The 20,064-nt window shown below is 41.6% G+C and overlaps 1 protein-coding gene across 10 annotated transcripts in view; it reads right to left on the minus strand.

Annotated features, from left to right (window-relative positions):
• Window positions 1-20,064, minus strand: part of IPCEF1 (interaction protein for cytohesin exchange factors 1) — a 207,965-nt gene that overhangs the window by 132,806 nt on the left and 55,095 nt on the right. For 7 of the 10 annotated variants that reach the window (XM_023206113.2, XM_023206109.2, XM_023206105.2 and 4 more), the window contains one exon: window positions 3,236-3,279. The exons of the other annotated variants lie outside the window; for them this stretch is intronic. The gene's annotated coding sequence lies outside the window, so the exon portion shown is untranslated. The remainder of the gene's footprint in view (window positions 1-3,235; window positions 3,280-20,064) is intronic. 10 annotated transcript variants of the gene reach the window in all.

Genomic DNA, 20,064 nt, shown 5'->3' on the forward strand with positions numbered 1-20,064 from the left:
TAATGACAGGATTAAAAGATGAAAATTGTTAACATACTTTTGCATGAAGTTGGAGGACATTTTATTATCCTAGTAACTGGTTCAAGACTTTCTCTTATGTAAACATTTGACTTTGCTAGAAAAATATCATAATAAGCCCCTTTGTCATAAAATCTGAAATCCAGCGGTATTTGGATGTATGTGGAAAGACCTGCAATGAGGCAGGGAGGGGAAGAGGAGAGGTGGAGCCTGTAAAATGGGGAGAGCAGTGTGATAGAAGAAAGGACACCACAATGTCAGTTTCAGTAGAAAGCGGTGAAGAGTCTGAGCTTTGCCTTGACGTTTGCATCAGGTGAAACCAAGGCAGTATATAAGGACACCTGAAGAAGTAAGTTGCTGGGAATAAAGGCCATGGCTGATGACAAGATCATTCATCACCATCTGATATGGTTTGACCCTGTGCCCCTACCCAAATCTCATGTTGAATTATGATCTTCAGTGTTGAAAGAGGGGCCTGGTGGGAGGTGACTGGATCATGGGGGTGGATTTTCTCTTGTTGTTCTCATGACAATGAGTGAGTTCTCATGAGATCTGGTTGTTTAAAAGTGTATAACAGATCGCTTGAGCTCAGGAGTTTGAGGTCAGTCTGGGCAACATAGCAAAGCCCTCTTTCCGTTTTTTAAAATTAAAAAATAAGAATAAATAAAATATAAAAAGTGTGTAGCACTTTCCCCTTCTCTCTCTTTTTCTCTCTCTCGTTCTGCTATGTGAAGACTGTGCCTACTTCCTCTTTGCCTTCCGCCATGATTGTAAGTTTCCTGACACCTCCCCAGCCACGCTTCCTGTACAGCCTGTGGAACAGTGAGCCAATTAAACCTCCTCTCTTTATAAATTTCCCAGTCTCAGGTAGTTCTTTATAGCAGTGTGGGAATGGACTAATATATCGTCATAACTAATACTTATTAAGTGCTTAATTATGCACCAGATATTGTTCTAAGAGCTATATTCATATTAACACATTAAATCCTTACATCAGCTATGGGTACTAATACTGTCTCCATTTAACAGATGAGGAAAGTGAAGTGCATAAAAGTTAAGCAGTTTGCCCAGGGTCATACAGATTGGTGTGTATTTGTGTCACAGATAAGATTCAAACCCCAGAACTCTGAGCTCAGAACCTCCCCTTTGTACCATTGTGCTATCTCTTATTTTATTACAAGAGACTATAAAGTTCATCTAATTCAGAATTCCAACAAACACAGTTTCTTATAACAAGCCATGTTCTTACTAGATGGCCACTGTGATGGGAGGTCCCTAATCTGAGAGTCAGAAGTGTTATACTGGAAAACATACTTGACAACTTTTGAAGACAGTAAAATCACCCACTTTTGTCAATACCTTAGGGTAATCAGTTTTGTATATCATCAATGAAAAGTATGAGTATAAAAAGCATCACTTAACATTCCTCAACAAAACATCAAATTTTATGGTAAATAAAGCATTCTTTACTGCAGAAGACAGTGCAGATATCTTACTGACTGACTCATGAGTAAATGCGTATCTTTCATACACGTGTTGAAACAACAGAATTTATGTCTTAGAAGACATCTGAACCACTAAGGTATGCACCAAAGCTAATTTGCATGTCCATGAGTTGGACAACCAGGACAACGGGTTTTAATAACTACAGAATAAGAAAGAGAAGGGCAATGGTCACCAAAAAGCACAATGGTGACTAATGAGTTATGACTAACAATGTTTCAAAGACAGTTGCAACATTATTGGAAATGGTAGAAACTACATACTGGGGACAATAGTGATTATTTTCTGGGTCATAGGAAATAATAGCATTTAAGTTATTGCTTAATGACTTAAGCAATTCTTGTAAATTTACCAGAATTTCAATTATATCTATAGAGTCACAAAAAGATGTGTCCTTAATAGATAACTGTGGGCGGCCAGGCACAGTGGCTCACGCCTGTAATCCCAGCACTTTGGGAGGCCGAGGCGGGTGAATCATGAGGTCAGGAGATCGAGACCACCCTGGCCAACATGGTGAAACCCCATCTCTACTAAAAATACAAAAAATTAGCCGGGTGTGGTGGCGGGCGATTGTAGTATGAGTTACCAGAGAGCCTGAGGCAGGAGAATGGCATGAACCCGGAAGGTGGAGGTCGCAGTGAGCCGAGATCACGCCACTGCACTCCAGCCTGGAGACAGAGCAAGACTCCATCTCAAAAAAAATAAGATTACTGGAAAAGAATACTTCCTTTGAATTCCCCAGAAGTTTAAAATTGTGTTTCATCTTTGGAAAAAAATGAATTAAGGCTTAGTGCAATGGTTCATGCCTATAATCCTAGCTCTTTGGGAGGCTGAGGCAAGAAGATCACTGGAGACCAGGAGTTAGAGATCAGCTTGGGCAACATAATGAGACCCCGTCTTTACAAAAAATTTTAAAAATTAGCTGGGCATGGTGGCATACTTGGGAGGCTGAGGTGAGAGAATCACCTGAACCTGGGAGATCAAGGCTGCAGTGAGCCACGATCATGCCACTACACTCCAGTGTGGGGGACAAAGTGAGACACTGTCTCAAAAACAAACAAACAAACAAGAGTTAAACCAAATAAAAGACGGATACTTCAGTGAGGAGCTAAGACATATAATACTTTTAAAATCATTTTATAATAGAAAATCAGAGTAATAATGAGAAGAACACACAGGCATTCAACTCCAGTCTTTCCTAGATCATTAGGAATAAACTTATAAACTTTAGAGGTGGGGACATCTTCGGATTGTTTTACTGTTCTACTATAATTATTAAATATAAATATTTAATTGTAATTATTAGTAAATTTGAATCAGTAAGTACTCCATTTCTAGAGCATTCAATTTATACTCGGGCATCTAAACACGCAATTGCTTGTAAAATAGACTCTTCACATAATTATAGTTTTAAAGCACTTTGATAGTCATGGTATATTCCTTACTCTGAGAGAGGCAAAAAAAAAAAAAAAAGAATCAACCCATAAATAACTAAATAAATTACTTAATTCTCCCACTGAAAAGTAATCTTCAGAGGACCAAAAGTAGTAATACTATGAACTTCCCTCTGCATAAATCCTAGACTACCATAAACATATCTAGACTACACTAAGTTGATTCACAAACTAGAATAACAAAGTGAAACTCAGGCCTTTCAAGCCATAAATATCACTAAAGAGAAAGAATTTGTTGCAAAGAGTTTTCAATTACATACCAAAAACTTATGAACTTTCTTGGTCCAGTTCTGTTGTCTTTGACCTTTACGGGAAAAAAAAAAGAAAGAGAGAGAAAAAAAGGTGAATCATGAGATTTCTGCCTGGACTCAATCACCTGGGAGAAAATCAGAATCCCACCACATCAACCCCAAGAATAAGCAACAGAATAGTAAGTCAATCATCATGATAATGTTAGGGTAGATAGCTAAGCAAACACAAACAGGTCAGGCAATGTTAAACCATCAGGTGATGGTCAGGTAGTTGTTAAACTGGCTCTCTAAAATAATAATTGGTGGCAGCTGGTGCCGGGGACAGGCAGTCTCCCAATAGGTAGGAAACACTTGAAGTTGGCGATCAGCAGCTTCCTGATAAGATCTCAGGAGTTGGCAAGTGGACCCAAGTATGTGTACTAAGGGGCAAAATGACGGAGTTTAACTAGTATATGACCTCCCTCTAGGAACACTTGACTGGTAAGGGAAAAATGCCTCAAGTGAGCATGCACACAACTTCAGTAAATACACTGAGCATGCTCCCCTCCCAAGTGCTGGCAGGCCACTACGGATGCGGAAAGCTAGTCCCAAGGGAAGAATCAGGGGAGGAGAGACAGAAACCCCTGTACCATGCCGATGTATAAAACCCCAAGTCAAAGATCAAACAGGGTACTTGGATCTCTCAAGTTGTCTGCTTGGCACTTTTCCAAATGTCCTTTACTTCCTTTGGTTCGTGCTCTAAAACTTTTTAATAAGCTCTCACTCCTCAAAAACTTGCCTCAGTCTCTCACTCTAAGTCATGCCCCTCAATCGAATTCTTTCCTTTGAAGAGGCAAGAATCAAGTTGGTGCAGACCTGCACAGATTCACCTCTGCTAACAATAACTTCCCAATGTCTCGCTCAAAAAATGAAAACAAAAGTTTAATCTCATAGGAAAGAAGATCCGGGTAGCAAATTATCACAAAATCATTAAACTGAGATCCTCAAACTTGAATTTTTTTCTAAAGAGGACAGTAAAAATCATGTTCTGTCCTTTTGAACACACCCCATGATACATTTCTACTTCACTTTTAAACACCACAAAAGATGTGCACATGGATTGAGAACTTCTATCTATTTTCCTGGAATTTTTCCAGTGGGAATATATTTCTTTTTTTTTTTTTTGAGACAGAGTCTCACTCTGTGGCCCAAGCTGGAATGCAGTGGCACACAATCTCAGCTCACTGCAACCTCCACCTCCCGGGTTCAAGTGATTCTCCTGCCCCAGCCTCCTGAGTAGCTGGGATTACAGGCAAGTGCCACCACGCCCAGCTAATTTTTGTATTTTTAGTAGAGACAGGGTTTCGCCATTTTGGTCAGGCTGGTCTTGAACTCCTGACCTTGTGATCTGCCCGCCTCCGGCCTCCCAAAGTGCTGGGATTACAGGCATGAGCCACCGCGCCCAGCCAGTGGGAATATGCTTCAAATTAGTAACAAGAATCCTGTTCATTGCCTAAAAGCATACATTTATAAAAACACAGATTTTTCTTTTTTAAAATCTATATATCGGCATCTCACAGAAAAATAAAATTGCAGGAAGACATGCTCTGTAAAGGACATATTTCAAGATCTGTATTTTTGAGTACTTGGATTTTTTCTTCTTAAATTGTTTTTCCAAAATTGTATTTTGAAAATGTTTAAAACTGTAGAAAGGTTGTAGGAATAGGTAGCAATGAACAACTAGATGGCCTTCACCTTGATTCCCAAATTATGACACTTTTCCACATTTGCTTTATCTCTCTGCATATCTAAATATTTTGCTGAACCATTTGAGTCACTTGTAGACATAAAGATGGTTCACCCCCTATATACTTCAGCATATACCTCCTAAGAGCAATGAGCCCACCATAGTTACATAATAATGGTCACACTCAGGAAATTTTTTTTTTTTTTTGAGATGGAGTCTTGCTCTGTGGCCCAGGCTGGAGTACAGTGGTGTGATCTCGGCTCACTGCAAGCTCCACCTCCCGGGTTCACACCATTCTCCTGCCTCAGCCTCCTGAGTAGCTGCGACCACAGGTGCCCACCACCACGCCTGGCTAAATTTTTTTTGTACTTTAATAGAGATGGGGTTTCACCATGTTAGCAAGGGTAGTCTTGATCTCCTGACCTCATGATCCACCCACGTCGGCCTCCCGAAGTGCTGGGATTACAGGCTTGAGCTACCATGCCCAGCCACACTCAGAAAATTTTAAATTGACACAATGCAATCAATATACAGTCCAAATGTTCCAATTGTATCACTAATGTCTGTTTCAGTGTGGAATATTTGTTATATTTTATTTTAAATCCTGAATTTAATCAGGGATCACCAAGGCATGTCTACAGTCTCCTTTTACCTTTCACGACACGTTTTTGTAGAGTCCAGGCCAGTTGCTTTGCCTAACACCCCTCAATTTGGATTTGACTAACTGTTCCTTCACAACTAAGGTAAACATTTCTGGCAGAGGTACTCACAGGTTGGAATGCTTTCCTTGTTTTTATACATTCTGAAAACCACATAACAGGTTGGATTAATATTTCCTTTCAATCACTTAATAACACTTAGTGATTGTCTCGTATAAAGTAAATTTAGTGTCACAGTTTGCAATTTACAAAATGCTTTCACATGGATTAATTCATGCAATTTGCACTACAATCCCATGAGGTAGGTTTTTTATTTTGGTCATCTTTTCTCTTCTGAATGGAATTTTATCCAAGTTCATACAATCAGCAAGTCTAGTTCAGTGGCCAAAATTTAAGTATAGAATTCCTGTAAAAAACACCCTGGAATAAGAAACCCTCTATTTTCATGTCAAATAAATCCAGATCTCTTTTTCTGTTTTGTAACCTGTACTCCCTGTTGTCCAAACCCTTTGCCTTACAGTTCTTATTTTGTGGTGTTAAATTACAAGGTAGTGAGGCATCATGATTTATCTAAACATTTCCAACCATGATTACTTCAAATTATAATAGTTAAACCAGAAACAATGGGAAAAATGGGTATTAACTTAAAACTGGCGATATGTTAAAATAAATGAGTGTTAGCTGTATCGAGTAAGCTAACACTCAAAGTCACTGACTTTTCTTCACGTTTTTGCCTCTGCTTTGGTGCAACTAATAATGTGCTAACTCTTTCTTTCTCCCCAGAACAAGATCTTATGTCACTTCCTCCTACTTTCCAAAGCAATGAAAACAGTATTTCCTGATGTAGTCATCTGTATGTTTGCAAAAACTCTCTAGCATATTAAATTAAGTAGTTTTTCTTATTTGCTTTTTGCCTTGGGGGCCTCACAATTGCAGTGTTGTTTAGTCTAGAATCGAGTCAAGAAAAGTTTGGGAATCGGTGTATATAACTTGAGTCACAACCTATAACATGAATCTCTAAAAGACATTCCAGCCAGAAAGGGAAACAAACAGGTTTCCCAACCTATAGCTCAAGGGTACTGACGCGGGCAAAAGCCAGACAAGGTTTAGAGTGATACTGAAATCTAAAAAGCAGTACCACCCAAGTCCAGGTCAGCACAACTGCAGATGCTTGTCTGGGTGGCATTCGACTCAGATGTACCATCTAAATCATTTTCAGTATAGAAAGATATTCAAGAAAATAGGGTACAATGGTCCACTGACAAAAACCACTTTACTAAGCCTCAAGCTGAGATAACAGATCAAGATCCATTCACTGCTTCATCAGTGCACCATTTCTCTAATACTCAGTGATCTGAATATCTCACTTCAAAGTAAAAGAGAAATTAGAGCAATTTAAAATGTCTGAATAACGAGTGTGATATTATTGTTATTGTCCAGTGTTCAATTTCATAAAGAAGCAGGAACAGACTCCTGAAAAATATCCAGAGGAAAAAATGAACTATCTTTTCCACTTCCACAGAGCTCTTCAAGCATTACATAACTTTCTTTTGAATTGGCATATTATGCATCCCCTAAAAGAAAACTATACTGGAATCCCAAGGAAAGCATTATTCTTATTCTTCATTTGAATTACTTTTTAGGCCAAATACAGTTAAGGAAGTTGCATTGATGATTGTGCTTAAATACACAAATTGTGGCAAGACAGAGAGCAGTAAGAAATGTTTCAACTGTGAAGTCTTTAATAGAACATGTATCATTCATTTTTCCCCCCAATCCTCAACAGACTCCTATTATCTTCAAATAATAATAAGAGAGGCTGCCTGTCATTAACTTAATCACTGTAATTTCCTAAGAAATAAAGACTGATGTCTATTGAAAATTATTCCAATTATGTCTTTGAACATGAGTTCAAAACTGGTAAAATTACCACTTCCAATAATATATTAACCTCCTAATTGTTATTAGTTATTCTCACAATCCTCTTAAAGCAAAGAATGACACTGGGGTCCAATTCTTTTGTTCAACTTTGAGACACAATTATTTTTAAAACTTTGCTCAAGTTCAACCCACTTCAGGTGTAGTCTAACTCTTTAAAATACATCCTAAGAAGCAATTTCTCTGCTTAAAAACAAAAACTGGGCCGAATCCTTTTTATAGTATCATGTAAAATCAAACTATGTAACCACTTGAAAACAAGTAGAAGTAGATAAAAGTAAAGAAATCTCACAAAAGCACCAATGATAAAAGCACTGGAGGCTGGATGCAGTAGGTTATGCCTGTAATCCCAGCACTTTGGGAGGTCAAGGCTGGGGGATTGTTTGACCTCAGTGAGACAGCCAAGTATAAAGGGGTTCCCAGAGAACATTCGACTGGCCTTTGTACAGGGAGGCGTGGGCACTGGGGTGGAGCCACGGAATTTCACACCATTTGCAGAGGGGAGGATTCTGGGATGGTAAATGGGAATTCAATCTGTGAGGCAGGAAGCCTACCAGCAGAACTCTTGCTTTGCTGAGAGTCCCTGTTTCCCTTTTTATTTCCTTTTTGCCCAATAAACCCTGCCCTTCTCACCCTTCAAAGTGCCTGCGAGCCTAATCTTTCACGGTTGTGTGACAAGAACTCGGCTCTTAGCTGAACTAAAGAGAAAGTCCTTCACCACCAGGAGTTCAAGATCACCCTGGGCAACAGAGTAAGACCCCATCTCTTTTAAAAAATAAAATATAAAAATTACTTTTTAAAGAAAGTACTTGGCTGGGCATGGTGACTCACGCCTGTACTCCCAGCACTCTGGGAAGTTGAGGCAGGCGGATCATGAGGTCAGGAGATGGAGACCAGCCTGGCTAACATGGTGAAACCCTGTCTCTACTAAAAATACAAAAAATTGGCCGGGTGTGGTGGTGGGAACCTGTAGTTCCAGCTACTCGGGAGGCTGAGGCAGGAGAATGGCGTGAACCTGGGAGGTGGAGATTGCAGTGAGCTGAGATTGCACCACTGCACTCCAGCCTGGGCGACAGAGTGAGACTCCACCTCAAAAAAAAAAAAAAAAAAGAAAAAAAGAAAGTACTAATAGCCAACATTTGTTAAGCTCTGATTATTTAATTTGTACAGTCATGTGCTAGATGCTGCTCATACATTAAACATTTCATTTTCACAGCAACCCTGTGAAGGTGGTGCTATTTTTACAAATGAAGATCACTACCCTGGCATCTGCCACTCTGGCTGCTGTTGACTGCTCTGTTGGCAGCTGCCACTCCATTGCTCATGGATGGCTGCTGTGCTGCCCCCAACCTCCTCTGGACACCCCCATCTCACCACAGCCACCCACCAACACACACACACCTCTTTCTGCTCATTGCTTTGACGAGGACTTTCCATGGTGGCACGCACTTTGCTGTGAGCATCAGTGGCACACACTTTGCTGTGGGCATTGCTTGGGGAACAGAGAGCACAGGGGGTCTAGGTCAGCAACGCCTGTACAAGGATCTGCTGCCTCTTCCCACATTGCTAGACTTCTTGGCTCATCTTGGTTTTTGCCAGCAGCCCCATGGCTCTCCCTCCAGTCCAGCCTTTTGTGAGTCTCAGTCCATCGGCTAAGTCTGTACATGTCTAAACCAAAACTGCAGAGAAGTTTAGCCTCTCTTCCCCAGAGCTTTGGGACTCTTGCAATACTCCTGGTCATGCCTCTGTCCTGAACTGTCTAGAGCTCTCTGACAGCCAGGAGGTGGCTGCCTGTCACACACATGTGTACACATACACACACCCACACACACACATACTCTTAGCAGTTGGTTGGTCACCACCTAATGTAGCAGGTCATGTTAGCACACTGTCTTCCCTGACTATCAGGGGAACCCATCCCCAATATTTCAACGTAGGTTCTTTCTATTTTGGGAGTAGGTCACCACACGCTTCAAGGGGCAAATGGCAGAGCAAAGATCACATGCTTCTGAGGAAACAAGGCAAGGGCAAAATCAGAAACTCCTGATAAGGGTCTATGTTCAGCAGTGCACATACTGTCTTGATAAACATCTTAACAGAAAACAGGGTTCAAGAGCAGAGAACCGGTCTGACAAAAGATTTACCAGGCTGGAGTTTCCCAATCCTAGTAAGGCTGAGGGTACAGCAGGAGATCAGGGCATATCTCAGTGCTTATCTCAACCACATAGGACAGACATCCCCAGAGCAGCCATTTATAGACCTCCCCCAGGAATGCAATTCTCTTCCCAGAGTATTAATATCAATATTCCTTGCTAGGAAAAGAAATTAGCAATATCTTTCCTACTTGCACATCTGTTTATAGGTTCTCTGGAAGAAGAAAAATATGGCTCTTTTTGCCTGACCCTACAGGCAGTCAGACCTTATGGTTGTCTTCCCTTGTTCTCTAAAATCACTGTTATTCTGTTCTTTTTCAAGGTGCACTGATTTCTTATTGTTCAAGCACACGTTTTATAATCAATTTGTACAGTTAACACAATCGTTACAGTGGTCCTGAAGTGACGTACATCCTCAGCTTACGAAGATAACAATATTAAGAGATTAAAATAAAGACAGGTGTAAGAAATTATGAAAGTATTATTTGGGAACTGATAAATGTCCATGAAATCTTCACAATTTATGTTCCTCTGCCACAGCTCCAGCCGGTCCCTCCGTTCGGGGTCCCTGACTTCCCACAACACCTGACACTGTTCAAAATATTAGTCCCAAATTATTAGCTATAGGAAGGACCTGACAGCTACTACTCTCAAACGTCTCAGTGTTCTGAGTCTAAATATGCTGTGTACTCTGCACATACATTTCATGAGGATAAAGGAAGCGCAGGGAGATAGGGAAGAAAGGGAACAAGACAGAAATGAAGGAAAAGGAGCACTTTGGGGCAAGCAGTTTCCAAGATGTGCTCTTGTCAGGTTTTGACCACCCAGAGGGCACCAAGAGGACAGAAACACCAGAGGCAGGGGAAGAGCTGCTATAAGAAGAGGATGTAAAGAAGACAAGGGAGTGTGAAACACAAAAGTCACTTCTTGGATCCACCGTTGCCTTCTCTGCTTCTCCCAGAGGCCAGCACCACATCTTTTCACCTGTTTATCCCACCCTCAACGCCACCGCACACCCTAGAAACTACCAGGCTAGAGATTCATTTGTGGCCACTACCAACACCCAGGCAAAACTCTGTCTGTGTCTCTCCTTGACCAAAATGTATGTACCACCTAAAATGTTGTTAAAATGAATATCAGCCAGGCGTGGTGGCTCGTGCCTGTAATCCCAGTGCTTTGGGAGGGCGAGGCAGGCAGATCATGAGGTCAGGAGATGGAGACCATCCTAGCTAACATGGTGAAACCCCATCTCTACTAAAAATACAAACAATTAGCTGGGTGTGGTGGCCGGCACCTGTAGTCCCAGCTACTCGGGAGACTGAGGCAGGAGAATGGTGTAAACCCGGGAGGTGGAGCTTGCAGTGAGCTGAGATCCGGCCACTGCACTCCAGCCTGGATGACAGAGAGAGACTCCATCTCAAAAAAAAAAAAAAAAAAAGGAATATCATCCTCAATGGCTTTGGATAAAAACAGCGAAAGAACATTAAAGTGAGAAAGACTGACAGGGCCCCAGCCACAGTGGAAGTCAGGAGGATTGGATGCAGAAGGGTTGGATGCAGATCCTGAATGTGTGATATACAATGACATTGATCTCTCTGCTTCCCTACTGGTCCAAAGTCATTACATTTCTTTTTTTTCTTTTCTTTTTTCTCTCTCTCTCTTTTTCTTTTTTTCTTTTTTCTTTTTTTTTTTTTTTTTTGAGACGGAGTCTCGCTCTTTTGTCCAGGCTGGAGTGCATGCAGTGGCCGGATCTCAGCTCACTGCAAGCTCCACCTCCTGGGTTTACGCCATTCTCCTGCCTCAGCCTCCCGAGTAGCTGGGACTACAGGGGCCCACCACCTCGCCCAGCTAGTTTTTTGTATTTTTTAGTAGAGACGGGGTTTCACCGTGTTAGCCAGGATGGTCTCGATCTCCTGACCTCGTGATCTGCCCATCTCGGCCTCCCAAAGTGCTGGGATTACAGGCTTGAGCCACTGCGCCTGGCCTCGTTTTTTTTTTTTTTTAAATAGGGTCTCACTCTGTCACCCAGCCTGGCATGATCATGGCTCACTACAGTCGCAACCTTCCTGGGCTCAGGAGATCCTCCTGCCTCAGCCTCCTGAGTAGCTGGAACTACAGACACACACCACCACCACCCCACCTAGCTAATGTTTGTATCTTTTGTAGAAATGGGGTTTCACCATGTTGCCTAGGCTGGTCTTGCACTCCTGGGCTCATGCAGTCCACCCACCTCAGCCTCCCAAAGTGCTGGGATTACAGATGTGAGCCACCTTGCCCAGCCGAAAGTCATTACCATTCTAGGTATTTGGTCCTTCTGGCATTTAAGCAGTTTCCTGACTCAGCACCCCTACCATGAGCATATTTTAAATCCCAGGTTGACGTGCAGGTCTGGCAATGCTATTGGGCAGCTTACATTCAGGGCTCACAGTCACCATGTCCTCACTCTGATTTTGGCTCTGCCAATAACTACAGCACCTATTCCACTTTTTAGAAAACTATGTTGGTTTGACATTTACAAATACATATTTGCATTGTTGTAGGCTTAAAAATGCAAACAAAAAAGTTAATAGAGAAAAACAAAAATCACCATCATCCCCAGGTCCACAGGTACCCACTGTGAACTCATTGTGTATTTCCTGTCCACTTTCTTCTTTTCATTTTGAAAATTTGTAACATAACAAGGGTCATTCTATACATACAGTTTTGTGTCTGCAAGGCCTACTCTTAGAACTCTGCACGGACAGGGATGACAGCTAGTATTTTGGCTGCTTGAGAAGTCACATTTAGATCCTTTCATCACAGTAGAGGCCCTGACATTCCACTAACTTTATCAGGCATGGATGAGATTTTGGACAGCACTCTAATGAGCCGCAGTGCTCTGAAGAGCCTTCTTTTCTTATCTCGGCTGTTGAGCATGAGCTGCCGGGGTGCAGAATAATGTGAAAGTCCGCATGAACATTTTCAGTGTTTGAAAACCAGCATATAACGCACAGAAGTGCTTCTAAGAACAAGATCAGGAACACTTTTGAGGCTCAATGGGTAGGGCTATCCAAAATATTTTATTTCATCGTTTAGCATTTCTACGTTCTTTTAAATAAAAGCTACATAAATGGAACAATGCAAAGATTGTTTCACCTAAAAATTCACTGTTAGTTATTTAAAAAATTGTCAGATTCAGGATCTTCTGGCTCGATTTCAGAGAACTATAAAAACTTTTTCTAAGAAAACATTTTGAGAACACGTTACAAAATATATTGTAATAAGCTTTCAAATACATACCACTTTGATTTAACAATTTCCCAAGTGGTCCCCAAAATGTTTTTGCAGAGTTGGTTCCTAGAAAACCTCTTAATCATAATTTAAACTAAATTTAAGTCAGCAGTTTCACTTTGACTTTGCAAACATTTCATGAGTTATTATAGTCAATTACATAATCTCAAATCAAGAGGGCATTGTTATTTGTTCATTGAAAAAACAGACTGTGCCCTGCTAATTCAACTGAAAAATGACTCAAACCCAAAGAAAGCAAAGAAAATGGAGAGCAATCTTCCTTTAAAGAGAGAAGAATGGTTAAGAGTCTCTTCTTTCAACAGAGAATGAGTAACTCATATATGTTACCAACATTATGGGCTGGGTGCGGTGGCTCACACCTGTAATCCTAGCACTTTGGGAGGCTGAGGCGGATGAATCAACTGAGGTCAGGAGTTTGAGACCAGCCTGATCAACATGGTGAAACCCTGTCTCTATTAAAACACAAAATTAGCCAGGCATGGTGGCATATGCCTGTAATCCCAACTACTTGGGAAGCTGAAGCAGCAGAATTGCTCGAACTCAGGAGGCGGAGGTTGCAGTGAGCTGAGATAGCCCCATTGCACTCCAGCCTGGGCAACGAGAGTGAAACTCCATCTCAAAAATAAAATAAAATAAAGATTACCAATATTAGCGTTGTGCACATGCATACAAACATAATCTAAGGAAGAAGGATGCCAATGTTCCTCTTTATCCCAGGATGTCAACCCAAAGAGTTTAGGAAATACTGCTATTTCTTTCACAAATCAGTTGTGAATTATTCATGCCTTAAAATCCTGTTGTCAGTGGTTAGCATCCTAAAGCCCCTCTCAGTCCTCCCATGAGTGATTTATTTATTTATTTATTTATTTTTGAGACGGAGTCTGGCTCTGTCGTCCAGGCTGGAGTGCCGTGGCACGATCGCGGCTCACTGCAAGCTTTGCCTCCTGGGTTCACGCCATTCTCCTGCCTCAGCCTCCCGAGTAGTTGGGACTACAGGCACCCGCCACCACACGCAGCTAATTTTTTGTATTTTTAGTAGAGACAGGGTTTCACCGTGTTAGCCAAGATGGTCTCCATCTCCTGACCTCGTGATCTGCCCACCTCGGCCTCCCAAAGTGCTGGGATTGCAGGCGTGAGCAACCGCACCCGGCCCCATGAGTGCTTTATTAAGCTGGGATAAAGCTACTCCATGGCCAATAATAAGCAAGGCTCTGTGCAAGTGGGAGAAGAGACCGGGGGACAATTGCTGAGAGCCTAGGGGAAGTGGGCGGGTCCACACTTAGCAGTTTCACTTGGGCTACAAGGCATACTTTTATTCAAAGAAAGGGGTCTATCATGGAATCAATCCAAATGCCCACCAATAATAGACTGGATAAAGAAAATGTGGCACAGATATATCATGGAACACTATGCAGTCATAAAAAGGAATAAGATCATGTCCTTTGCAGGGACATGGACGAAGCTGGAAACCATTATCCTCAGCAAACACTGCATGCTCTCACTTATAAGTGGGAGCTGAACGATGAGAACACATGGACACATGAAAGCGCACAACACACACTGACTGGGGCTTCTAGGGAAGATGGGAGTAGTGAAAACATTGGGAAAAACAGCTAATGCGTGCTGGGCTTAATACCTAGCTGATGGGCTGATAGGTGCAGCAAACCACCATGGCACACATTTACCTATGTAGCAAACCTGCACATCCTGCACACGTATACTGGAACTTAAAATGACATAAAATAAAAACTTAAGATGGATTGATGGATGGATAAAGGGATGGATAAGCAATAAAGCAAATACCTTAAAATGTTTAAAAAAGAAAATAAAAAAGAAAGTAGTCTATGACTTTAAAAAAAAAAAACTTGGAAAACTGGGAATTTATCCTCTTCAATTTTGCAAAAATTTAGCAATTCTGTGCCCAAATCATGTATAAATTTCATCAGCTGGCATATGACTTTAAAAATGAAACCCCAGGCCGGGAGCGGTGGCTCAAGCCTGTAATCCCAGCACTTTGGAAGGCCGAGACGGGCGGATCACGAGGTCAGGAGATCGAGACTATCCTGGCTAACACGGTGAAACCCCGCCTCTACTAAAAAATACAAAAAACTAGCTGGGCGAGGTGGTGGGTGCCTGTAGTCCCAGCTACACGGGAGGCTGAGGCAGGAGAATGGCGTAAGCCTGGGAGGCGGAGCTTGCAGTGAGCTGAGATCAGGCCACTGCACTCCAGCCCGGGCGACAGAGCAAGACTCCGTCTCAAAAAAAAAAAAAACCCGAAGTGAATGAAGACTTCACCTCCCCACTCGTTTTCCAAGCCCCAGGCATGGAGGAAGCATTTCTCCCATGACTGGGAACGGTGTTTTGTCTTCCCTCCCAAAAGGAAAGAACAATTGCTTTACATCTTCAATAAAGCTGAAATGCAGGCAGACCTCTTTGTGGGTAAAGTCCAAAGCAGATGCAATTTTAGGTTAAACGTAGAGTATTATTACTTATTCTGATTCTTCAACTGAGCCTCTGAAAATATTTGTTTTCTACTTGTTAAAATGTAGGTATTGAGAGACGTGGCTTCTTTTTTTCTTTCTTCCTTAAACAAATGATCAGATGCAGTGGCTCATGCCTGTAATCCCAACATTTCGGAAAGCCGAGGCAGAAGGATCACTTCAGGCCAGGAGCTCCAGAACTGCCTGGGCAATATATGAAGACCCACATCTCTACAGAAAAATGAAAAATTAGCCGGGCATGGTAGCATGCGCTGTAGTACTTAGCTACTTGACAGGCTGAGGTGGGAGGATCCCTTGAGTATGGGAGTTTAAGGATGCACTGAACTATGATGACAACAGTGCACTCCAGCCTGGGTGACACAGTAAGACTCTGTGTCTAAAAACAAACAAACAAAAAAACACTAACAACATCAATAACAAAACAAAAAGCAAAGTAGATTATTCCTCCTCACCCCCAAAAAACATAAAGTCCAACACAGAAACACTATATTCCCCATGGGCTTTGAAGAAGTAGACATTTTGTGCCCCTTAGCAAATTACTCTTGGATAAAATTGACAGCACTCTACTGACTTAGGTAAGTAAATAAAGATTCTTATATTTGAAAACAATAGTTCTTATTGTTATGAACTAGGAGTGGCTTTAATGGAAAAGTTGCCCTGTTACTTGATCACTGAGAAAGAAGAGCTACAGCAGACCAGCTGTTCTAAACCCAAAGTAATTACTTTTGTTACACTTAGCTCCACATTTAAGTGGCTTATAATCAATAAATCTATAAAACAAGTTAATTCGGCCACTTACTAAAGCATATTTTGCAGTCAATTATGTTGGCACATACACCAAAAAGTTATATTAATTACACTTAAAATATTACATATAGGCTGTATTTAAATTTTAGAGTTGAAATTAACATGCAGTTACACCTGTTTAGATTTTCCAGGTTAAAATCATTGTTGTCATAGTCTCTGGTCTACATGTGTGTCCCAGATCCCTCACATTATAGTTTGGACTCAGCTGGGATATGAGGAAGGAATGATGAGGGAAGGGACCAGCATTCTTATGTGGGTCTTCATCTCCTGGGGCCATGCACTGGTAGGAACTAGAGATTTACGATGCTCCCAAACGGGCATGAGACTCTTGGGCACAAGGGTTGAGGCTATCTGGTCCAGGCACCCCTTAAACCTTGAAATATTAGCATGGTGTTTTGTTAAATGTGTCTATGAGTATACCGTTCTCCAAGCTACAAAAGCACTTGTTTAATCTATAGCATAGAACAGGCTGCATTCCTATTTAATGATGGGAACACTTAAATCTAACTGGCTGATTCTCAATCCATGTCAAAGGCTCAGTTACAATAAACAGCATTTATGTAATATTCTTAAAGGCACATCTATTACTCTGTATCCCAGAGTTATTTATTGAGTCCTGGGACTTCGGGAGACCATGATCGCTGAAATTGTGGGCATAATTTAATGTGATATGTGCATTTACAGCTTTCATCATAGTCTCAAATTGGACCAGGACATATAAAAAGTAAGAATCATGAATCTACATTTTAAGATTAAGTATCTCAAAGGAGGTAGTACTAACAAGTAAAAATAAATAATATCTTATACTCTCAAAAGGTTAAAAAAATTATACTAAGTATTTTTAAATCTACTCCTATATTAAGCTGGGCCAGCATAAATGTGTGTCATTGATTTCCACTGAGAAATTATAAGAGATAGCTCAATGAAACAGAAAGTTGTTTCGTTTTGTTTTGCTTTGAGAGGGAGTCTCGGTCTGTCACTCAGACTGCAGTAACTGCAACCTCCCCCTACCCGCCCCTGTTCAAGTGATTCTCGTGTCTCAGCCTCCCAAGTACCTGGCATTACAGGTGCGTGCCACCACACCCGGGTAATTTTGGTATGGTTAGTAGAGAGGGGGTTTTGCCCTGTTGGCCAGGCTGGTTTCAAACTCCTGACCTCAAGTGAACTGCCCACCTCGACCTCCCAAAGTATTGGGATTACAGGTGTGAGCCACTGTGCCCGGCCAAAACTTCTATTTCTTAAGTTTGCATTTGCAACATCTGAAACGGCATTCAACAGCTTTATGAAACTTTGGGTCAACATTTCTATTACTGAGAGAGAAAAAACAGACTATTCAGCATATAAAATGTCTATTAAGAAGCAGTACATCTGATTCAATCATTTGAAGACTCATTTTATATGGTGCAAATTATCCAAGTCCCTTCCTTTTATTTATTCTTCCTTGTATGTCAGGCTTCTTTTGTATTTTTATCGGATACTTTGACACTTTTAGCACAATTGGAATAGGACAAAAATAAGGAAGTAAAACGAAAGGCTGTCAACACAATTACTTAGTACACATTTAAATATCCTTTTTAGTTACAGTTATGAGAGGGCCTGGTACAAGGAATGTGTGTGTTTGTGTGGATGTTTTGGGGGCGAGGGAGATAGTGTACATGTGGTGAGACCACCCCAAGAAGGACATGGGTAAAGGCCTTTGTCCCTAGTTTCCAAGATTGCATGGCCTAAGATGAGGAGAGGGAGTATGAACCCACTGGGGGCCGGGCGAGGTGCCTCACACCTGTAATCCCAGCACTTTGGGAGGCCGAGGTAGGAGGATCACTTGATGCCAGGAGTTTGAGTACAGCCTGGGCAACATAGTGAGACCCTCATCTCTACAAAAATAAAAAATTAGCCAGACATGGCAGTATATGCATGCAGTCCTAGTTACTCAGGAGGCTAAAGTGGGAAGATTGCTTGAGCCCAGGAGTTCAAGCCTGCACTGAGCTACAATCAAACCACCACACCCCAGCCAGGGTGACAGTGCAAGCTTCTGTCTCAAAAACAAAACAAAACAAAACAAAAAACCCAATTGGGAGATTTCCTCTAACTACCACTACTCCCCACTGCAGTGACAGTGGGAGTGGGGAGTGAGGACATTAACTGGGTAAATTCACAGGAATTATGTCATTTAATCCTCACAAACACCCTGGGTCCTAAATTGTACTATATTCACTTTACAGATGAAAAAGCTGAGGCTTGGAGCGTATGTTAGTTTCCTCAAAGTCCCACCGCTATTAGGAGGCACGGTTGATCCCTGGGATGGTGAAGTTTTCCTCTCTCTTCTTCAGACCAACAGGGGTATCTTATCCCTGGGTCCTCTGCCCCATTTCCAGTGAAAGCTATGATTGGAAATTAGAGTTCACAGTTGAATGATGCTACACCAGATTATCTAAGATCCTCTGAGTATGCATTGCTTTGCATAACTAAAAATTTTCCGAGATGGCCGAGTTCCTATTCATTTAGGCAACGACACATTTTCATGTTAGTTATTTTGAATAAGTGAATGTCCTATAAATGTACTAGATACCTCCTGCCTACCTTGAAAAGGAGCCTGAAATTCGTTTAATTTTATACTGATGACTCTGGGTCGACGGTGAAAATGCCCACTTTCTTGCATGGAGGTGTTACAAGGGCAATCCCGCCCATTGAGGGTCTCTCACCATAATCTGAATTAACACTAAGATCTTTGCATTCTTCCAACTGCTTTTCCAATTTTTTTGTTTTTTCTTTTGTCTTAATTACTTCCTGTCAGACATCACTTCTATTTTCAGTAATACTATGGAGAGTTTCTTTCATCCTCCTCTAATAGAAAATCGGAGAAGAATTAATAAATAGATTCTAACTGAGGGCTTGAAGGCATTTGGAATGGAATAAACAGCGTGGTGCCTGAGACTTACCTTTTGTTGGTTTTGACATATACTTGAGCACTCATGGAGTTTTGCTGATTTGCTGATTCCTTGTGTGCTGGATGTGTGAGCTTATAGATAGACAACTTCCAAATAAATGAGATTCAACTACACTTCATTTTCTGTGGAAACCATCCAGAGAGTTCTCATTGCTCACATTTGTAGATCTATATACTAACGCAAAGAAATGTTTATTCCAGTCTTTATCTGACAGCTACCTTCTGTTATCGAGTTAAATCCTGAATCCAGTAACAGAAACATTTATAGACCTTGACTCCACAAACCACTAGGTTCTGCTGTCAGAAATCTCTGAGTCACGCTCACTTTCTGAGGCAGCAAAACCAAATTTGCCCACTTCCTCTTTCTTGTGTGCTTTATTTGTCTCATTTAGTTGTAACCACACGATATGGTGGGAGGAGTCTGGACACGTATGGAAATCCTGCTTCTGCCTTCCCACTAGCTGTAGGACTTTGGATAAACTATTATTCTTTCCAAGTCCCAGCTTTTTCTTTTCATTTTTTTTGTCGGCGGGGAGGGGATCTTGCTGTGTCTCCCAGGATGGAGTGCAGTGGCATGAGCTCAGCTCACTGTAGCCTCAACATCCCAGGCTCAACTGATCCTCTCACCTCAGCCTCCTGAGTAGCTAGGAGTATAGGCCTATGCCACCATGCCTGGCTAATTTTTATATTTTTTGTGGAGACAGCGTTTCACCATGTTGTCCAGGCTGGTCTTGAACTCCTGAGCTTGAGCGATCCACCAGCCTCAGCCTCCCAAAGTGCTGGGATTATAGGTGTAGGCCACCGTGCCCGGCCCAA

The sequence above is a fragment of the Piliocolobus tephrosceles genome, chromosome 5 (genome assembly GCF_002776525.5).
Source record: "Piliocolobus tephrosceles isolate RC106 chromosome 5, ASM277652v3, whole genome shotgun sequence".
Taxonomy (NCBI): Eukaryota; Metazoa; Chordata; class Mammalia; order Primates; family Cercopithecidae; genus Piliocolobus; species Piliocolobus tephrosceles.